At 33.5% G+C, this 7,923-nt stretch overlaps 1 long non-coding RNA gene across 1 annotated transcript; it reads left to right on the top strand.

Moving 5' to 3' along the window:
- LOC107641646 lies at positions 5,168-5,602 on the top strand. The gene is made up of 3 exons (XR_001620387.2): positions 5,168-5,259; positions 5,415-5,486; positions 5,565-5,602. It is a non-coding gene; the product is annotated as an uncharacterized LOC107641646 (long non-coding RNA).

The raw sequence follows: 7,923 nt of genomic DNA, 5'->3' as shown, positions 1-7,923 counted from the left end.
GAGAGGGAACAGGGAACAGAAACGAAACTCGGAACCATCATCAGAGTGAGTCGGACCTGTTGGTGGCACGGGTTTTCTTAATGTGGTCCTGCTTCTTTGCCGGATTATTTGCTATTTTAATGTCTCTTAATTAATGAATATAAACCATTCTTTAATATACACTTTCTGTTTTTTTTTTTTTAAGAAACGCTACTGGTTATCGGGAAGAAATAAAGCAATCTTTTCAGGAGATGTCACATGAGAAATCAGAGAGAGAGGGAACAGAAACGAAACTCGGAACCATCATCAGAGTGAGTCGGACCTGTTGGTGGCACGGGTTTTCTTAATGTGGTCCTGCTTCTTTGCCGGATTATTTGCTATTTTAATGTCTCTTAATTAATGAATATACAAAGGAAACCATTCTTCATCGATGATGCAGGAATACTAATATGAACATGGAAGTTGGAACAGATACAACATATCACGTGAATTTTAAAATTTTACAAGACATTGAATAATTTTTTAGATAAATTATAATAATATTTGAATTGACTATAAACGGTTCCTCTGGCGTTAGAGATCCACACATCGAAGCCGCTATCTGCAAGATTCATGGGCAGGCTTTCACTTGGGGGGCCCAGCACCCATGACATTCCTCCCTGCACATCCAATCGTTAAATGACAATTTAGTTAAATTTATCAAGTTAATTTTAGTTTACTCGTTAAATGTTAATCTTTTATCTCATAATTTAAAACTTTTTACCCAAAACATTGTTAAACAACTCTTTTATCTCCAGATCAAAATTAACATTTGCCTGACTTTTTGTAAAAAGAAAAAATAATACTACTTCAAAAATAATTTTTACTTAGACTACAGCTCTATTTTACTTACTTATTGATATAATTTTTTTTATTTTAACTTATTTGACCATTATCACTATAATTCGGTATATTTTTATCCTATCTTAACTATGTCAAAATAGAATATTAGTTCATTACTAAAACATTTTTATGAAATTACTTCTGTTAAAATTGACATTGAATTTTTTTTTTGGTCTTATTGAATTAGTGTTTATGTTTAATAAATCTACCAAGAGTAATTCAAAAAAAAAAAAAATATTCTGATAATAGTTAATTATAGTTTTTTTTAGAATACTTGTTAAATACATTTAAAATTTAAATGATGTCAATTTTTTTCCTGGTTTATCTTGAGTCTATCCTATTGCATTTGCTGTCCTGGTATCACTAGTATATATGATAGTAAACATTTTTTCTAACGTAGATTATACTGACACATTTTTATTTGCACAATGTTACTGAAAATATACTTTTGTTAAATTGTGTATGTTTCAAAGTAAATATAATTTTTACTTACAAATAATATTATATCAACATAAAATAATTTGATATTAAAAATAAAACTTAATTTATTATATAAAGATAGAAAAATAAATAAAAGTATACCCGAATTTTCACTCAAATTTCTATTATCGCTATAAAAATTATTCATACCACAAAAAAGTAGAATTGATAACCGAGTTTTATTTTAATATATACCAATAATTCACTAAAAAATTTAAGAGTACATCTGTACTCCATATGCAAATCAATTAATTAGAATTCAATCACATAACTAATTTTTTTTGAGTTAATATCAATTAATGTTTTAAATTTATTTTATTTTAAATTTTGATTATAATTTTTAAATTATAAATTACAAAATTTTAACTTTAAATTATAAACTCTTCTTAAAAGATAGTATTAAAAAAAAAGATAATTTAGTATATATTGAAATCAAATGCAATCAAGTTTGAAATTAAGTGGAATTAAAGAAGAAGCATGGTTTATTTATTTATGTGAAAGTGATCATTAATAATTTTAGTTAAATTTATCAAATTAGTTTTAGTTTACTCGTTAATCTTTTGTCTTATAATTTAAAACTTTTTATCCACAACATTATTAAACAACTCTTTTATCTTTGCGTGACTTTTTTCTTGTGAAAAGAAAAAATAATATTACTTTAAAAATAACTTTTATTTAGACAGTTAGACTACAGCTCTATTTTACTTACTTATTAATAGGATTTTTTTTATTTTAATTTATTTGACCATTATCACTATAATTCAGTATATTTTTGTCCTATCTTAATTATGTTAAAGTAGAATATTAGTTCATTATTAAAACATTTTTATGAAATTACTTCTGTTAAAATTAACATTAAATCATTATTTTTTTTGGTCTTATTGAATTAGTGTTTATGATTAATAAATCTACAAAGAGTAATTTGAAAAAAGAAAATTTTTAATAATAAGTAATTGTAGCTATTTTTAAAATATGTGTTAAATACGTTTAAATTATATCAATTTTTTTTTCTAATTATTGTTTTGAGTCTATCCTATTGCATTTGTTGTCCTTTTATTATGAGTATATATTATAGTAAACTTTTTTTTCTAATGTAAATTATGCTAACACATTTTTATTTGTACAATACTATTGGAAATATACTTTTGTTAAACTGTCTATATTTCAAAATAAATATAATTTTTACTTACAAATAATATTATATCAACATAAAATAATTTGATATTAAAAATAAAAACCATGTTACGTGTACATCAAAATCATCCACTAATATAAAATATATGTTAAAATATAAATACATATTGAAAATAAATTAAATTACACACATATTTATATACAAATATATTAGTAATTAATTTTAATGAATGATTTTAGTGTATAAATAATATTTTTGATATAAATTATGGAGGAGTGTTAGAAGGCCAGGAACTTTTGTGATTTATAACTATCAATGGTGATTTTAATGGTGTGAGATTAATATGAGATTTCATCCAATGACTCATTTTTTTTGTTGGTTACATGCTGGCCAAAATTTAATAAAATTGTTGGTTGCTAGACTTTTCTTAAATTATATATTGTGTATGCACACAATTTTTGTAAATATAAATATAAGACAAAAAAAATAATATTTGTTAGTAACCCTTTAATTACTCTAGAAATTAAAGGATAAAGGAAAATTGAATGGTGTGTTGTTGGTGCTTGACTGCTTGTTGGTGAAGTTGTAGAAAAGCAGAGCAGTGGCGCTTTTCGTTGATTGGTCTTCCTATTTCACCATTCACCATTCACTATTCACCATTCACCATTCACTCTCAATCCATGTTGATATACTTTTCAGCTCTTTTTTGTACATCACTCAAGGAGGTGGGGTGCCTTTTTGATATGGACTGTGAAAAAGGGGCCTTCTCTAAGTCCATTTACTAGCCCCATGATGACCGCCTCAGTGGGTAGGTCTTGAATCTCCAAGCACGCTTTGTTGAACCTTTCCATATAGTCCCGTAAAGGTTCTCCGACCTCCTGCTTTATTTCCAGGAGGCTCGGTGCGTGCTTTACTTTATCCTTCTGGATGGAGAACCTCATTAGGAACTTTCTCGAGAGGTCCTCGAAGCTGGTAACCGAGCTTGGAGGGAGGCTATCGAACCACTTCATTGCCGCTTTTGACAGAGTGGTCGGGAAAGCTTTGCAGCGAGTTGCATCAGAAGCATTAGCCAGATACATCCGACTTTTGAAATTGCTTAGGTGATGCTTCGGGTCTGTGGTTCCGTCATAGAGGTTCATATCAGGGCTTTTGAAGTTTCTTGAAACTTTTGCCCTCATTATGTCCTCACTGAATGACTCCTCTCCTCCCAGGGGTGACTCCTCTCGGTCGCCACGGGAGTTCTGACTTCTAAGGGAAGATTCTAGTTTCAAGAGTTTTTCTTCTAATTCTTTTCGTCACTCTATCTCTTCCATGAGGTTTCGCTCCGCCTCTCATTGTCGCTCTACTTCCTGTTCCAGTTGTTCCAAACGACCTTGATGACCATGGACCAATCCCATTAGCTCGGTTACATGGGGTGGCTCTTCCTTTCCTGATTCTCGTCCCTCCGAGGAGTTTGCCTTTGGGTTTTTTAACCCAGAGGTGCCTTCTCTCTGTTGGTCGTTGGTTCCCTGGTGAAGGGTTGGGTCCGCGTCGTTGTTTCCGATATCCAGGTTTTCCTGTTCGAAATCAGACGCCGTGTGGCCATCTTCTGGTGACTTGTCCGTCATCACTAGCTGATCTCTCAGGTCCCCGGCAACGGCGCCAATGTTACGATGGGTAACCGGAGATTAATGGGCTGGACTCGTTAGGCTGGCCCAATCGTTTGAGGAGGGAAGCCTTCAGAGGGGTTCACACCTTTGAGGCCTCCGTCCGACTTGTGAGTGTGAGTGAATGGGGGGTGGTACCTGCAAAGACACTCCGATGCCTAAGTCAGCAAGGGTGTAAGCATGCCTAGAGAGTATTGGGACTTAGGGGTGTTCAAAACCGATCCGGACCGAACTAAACCGATGGACCGAACCGAAAAAACCGAAAACCGAATTAACTGAAAATCGAAAAAACCGAAAAAAGTGATGTTTTGCGGTTTTTTTGCGGTTCGGTTCGGTTTTCGGTTCTTGCCACCAAAACCCTAACCGAACCGAACCGAACCGGTTCTTAACAAAACCCTAAAATTAAAACTACCCCACCCCCCAGACCCAGACGTGACTCGTGAGAGTGTGAGACGGCCACACCCCCACTTCTTCTTCCCCACATGCGCGACAGCTTCCCTCTCCAAATCCTAGATCGAAGCCTTCCTCAATTCCTCCAAATCCCACCGCCGAATAGAGGAGAACCCCCACCGCCGGTGCACGACCCAGCCTCCACCCAGCAGCGTTTCTGGAGCCACCTCTGACCACGCCACCTGCGACCTCGCCGCCTCCAGTCTACCCAGCAGCGTTTCTGGAGCCACCTCCGACCTCGCCACCGCTTGTTTTTTGCTGGTTCTGGTGCTTGTTTATTGCTGGTTCTGTGCTTGTTTATTGCTGCTTAATGATCTAAACTTCAGCTGCTTGTTTCTGTGATTGATTGAATTACTTTTGAAGTGAATTACTGAATTGTTGTTCTGGTATTATTGCTGTTCTGTTGAATTACTAAATTACTGAATTAATTACTTTTATGTGTTATAATTTTTAAATCTGTTGAGACTTGAGAGTTAATATATTATTCTGATGTGAAGTATTATGTGATTTATGATGAATTCTGATATGACAATGACCATGATGAATTTTTAGCTGATTTATTATTTCCATTGATTTTTGAATTGTAGGTCTCATGTTTGGGGGCAATTTTGCTTATGTTATGAAGGACGTAAGCTTGTCATTGAAACAACTTATCTTAGAGATTATGGCATCAAGGATGGTGACCAGGTTAGTGAATTTTAAGGCTTACAATTTCAGTGAGGGGAGCTAGAATGCTGGATTGATAGAAACATAAACGGTTAATTTATAATCTATGTTATTGAAAAGAAGTTTGATTATCATAGTAATGCAGTTTCTAAATGGCATAATAATCAATGATGCAGTGATCTATCCTATAACTTTTTGGAAGGAGCAATCCCAGAAAGTCTTGGAGAGTTGACATCATTACAGAGACTGTAAGATTGTCTAAAGTTGAAGAAATGAAACTTATAATAAGACAATGAGAAATCAGTACTAAAGTTGTGTGGATGCAGGAACCTAAATGGGAATAGGCTGTCTGGAAGTGTTCAACAAATTGCAGAAAAGTCAGCAGCATATTAATCCATTCATCCCAATGTCTATATATTCAATTCTGATACATTGTTACCCTGCTATTAATCCATTCATCTCAAATTCAATGTCTCTTTATTATTAGAATGTATAACTATTAGAATGTATAATTAGATTAGAATGATTTTCTACTAGTGCTATATTATTATTATTATTATTATTATTATTGTGTATTTGTGTTTGTCGATTTCAATGTTATGACTTTGTAAAATAGTATGGTAATATTTTTTTTGAATTATTGAAAAAACCGAACAAACCGAACCAAACCAAACCGAATTTAATTGGTTTGGTTTGGTTTGGATGGCTTTGAGAAAAAAACCGAACCAAACCGAACCGCACTTTAATTAAACGATTGGATCGGATGACTTTTCTCTCAAAAACCGAACCAAACCGCACCGCGAACACCCCTATTGGGACTTAGAGATACCTGAGGGGTGTCAGTGTATTTATAATGATGAACCCATAACCACCGTTGGAGTAGTTCCACCATTAAAAGGGGAATAACCGTCCCTTTATCTTAGGGAAGTTGGGATATGGCTCATGGAAATGGGTTGAGAGATTTTAGGAGCAGTTACTCATTTGAATGAGTGGTTATCTGCCAGCTAATATTTGTTTCCGACTTCTTTAGAGCAAGCCATGGCAAGAACCGACTTCTCAGGGGAAGGTCGGTAGGGGTGTCCGCGGATTGGATCGGATCGGATCGGATATGGCCGAAAATTCGATCCGATCCGCACAATTTTCATCGGATCGGATCGGATATTATATCCGCACTTTTTAGTGCCGGATCTGATCCGATCCGATCCGCACATTTGCGGATCGGATTGGATCGGATATCAGATATATCCGCATAATTAAACCTTCTCTTTTTAAACTCTCTCTAGATAACAAAAATAAAATAATACAATATATGAATAATAATTACTAACTAAAACATACAAACAAGTAAATATAATACCAAATATATATTTATTTATTTATTTATTATTATAGTACGGATCTGCGGATCCGCGGATCGGATACGCGGATGTAGAGCAGATATCTGCGATCCGATTCGATCAATTTTCGGATCGGATGCGGATATTTACCGCGGATCTGCGGATACGATCCGATCCATGGACACCCCTAAAAGTCGGTGTAGGGTGAGGCTCAACCCTTTGAATTGGGTCTTTCATTTGGATCTGAGTCTTAGCGTTGGGTCAGGATATGAACAATGATCATATGGAGTATTAATATTGTTTCTCAATATTTTCTCTTATTTTTATATAGTATTTGGATATGACAACGGAATTTACAATATCACATATAAACGTATTTATTTTTCACTTGTTTTACAAAATATATTATATGAATGTTTTATACTAAAATATTTTTGTCACTAATAATTGAATAAAAACAATAATTTTAATTAATTTTTAATGATAACAAATACATAAAAAGTTAAAATTTTATATAATATGATCTATATTGAGGTGTTTGATCAGAGAGAAATGCCTAACTGGCAAGATGGATATGGCCATCCCTCGATATTCTAAAATGTGAGTGATACGATGTTGTCGTTTTGAATGGTAATATAATATAGGAAACATTTCAAGTGCACCGGGAGTACCGGTATACCAATTATTTTAACCGTTGATCTGAATTATAAAAAAATATATAATATATATTAATTGAAATTAACGACTAAAATAACTGAAATACCGGTATTTTCGGTACACTTAAAATTTTTTCTAAAGGATAAAGGAAAATTGAAAGGTGTGTTGTTGGTGCTTGACTGCTTGTTCATTGATTAGTCTTCCAATTTCACCATTCACCATTCATTCTCTAATCCTGATACTGATACTGTTACTGTTACGGTTACTCACACTACTCACTACTCTCTTCTCACTCCTCACTAATATACATTGTCTGTTTTTTCTCTTTTTTTAAGAAACGCCACTGGTTATCCGGAAGAAATAAAGCAATCTTTTCAGGAGATGTTGCATGAGAAATGAGAGAGAGGAAACAGAAACGGAACGCAGACCACCAGGGTGAGTGGGATCCATGGTGTCACGAGTTTTTTTAATGTGATCCTGCTTCTTTGTCAGATTATTTGCTATTTTAATGCCTTTTAATTAATTAATATACAAAAGAAACCACTTTTCATTTACGATGATGCACGGATACTGACATGAATATGAAAGCTGAAACAGATACAACATGAAATATGTCGATACTTGAATTTTAATATAAAATATGTTGACACTTTGAATTTTAAAATTTTACAACACACTGAATAATTTTTTA

Source organism: Arachis ipaensis, chromosome B05 (genome assembly GCF_000816755.2).
Source record: "Arachis ipaensis cultivar K30076 chromosome B05, Araip1.1, whole genome shotgun sequence".
NCBI classification, from domain to species: domain Eukaryota; kingdom Viridiplantae; phylum Streptophyta; class Magnoliopsida; order Fabales; family Fabaceae; genus Arachis; species Arachis ipaensis.
Note: the sequence above shows the minus strand (reverse complement) of the source record. Positions and strands in the feature narration are given on the sequence as shown.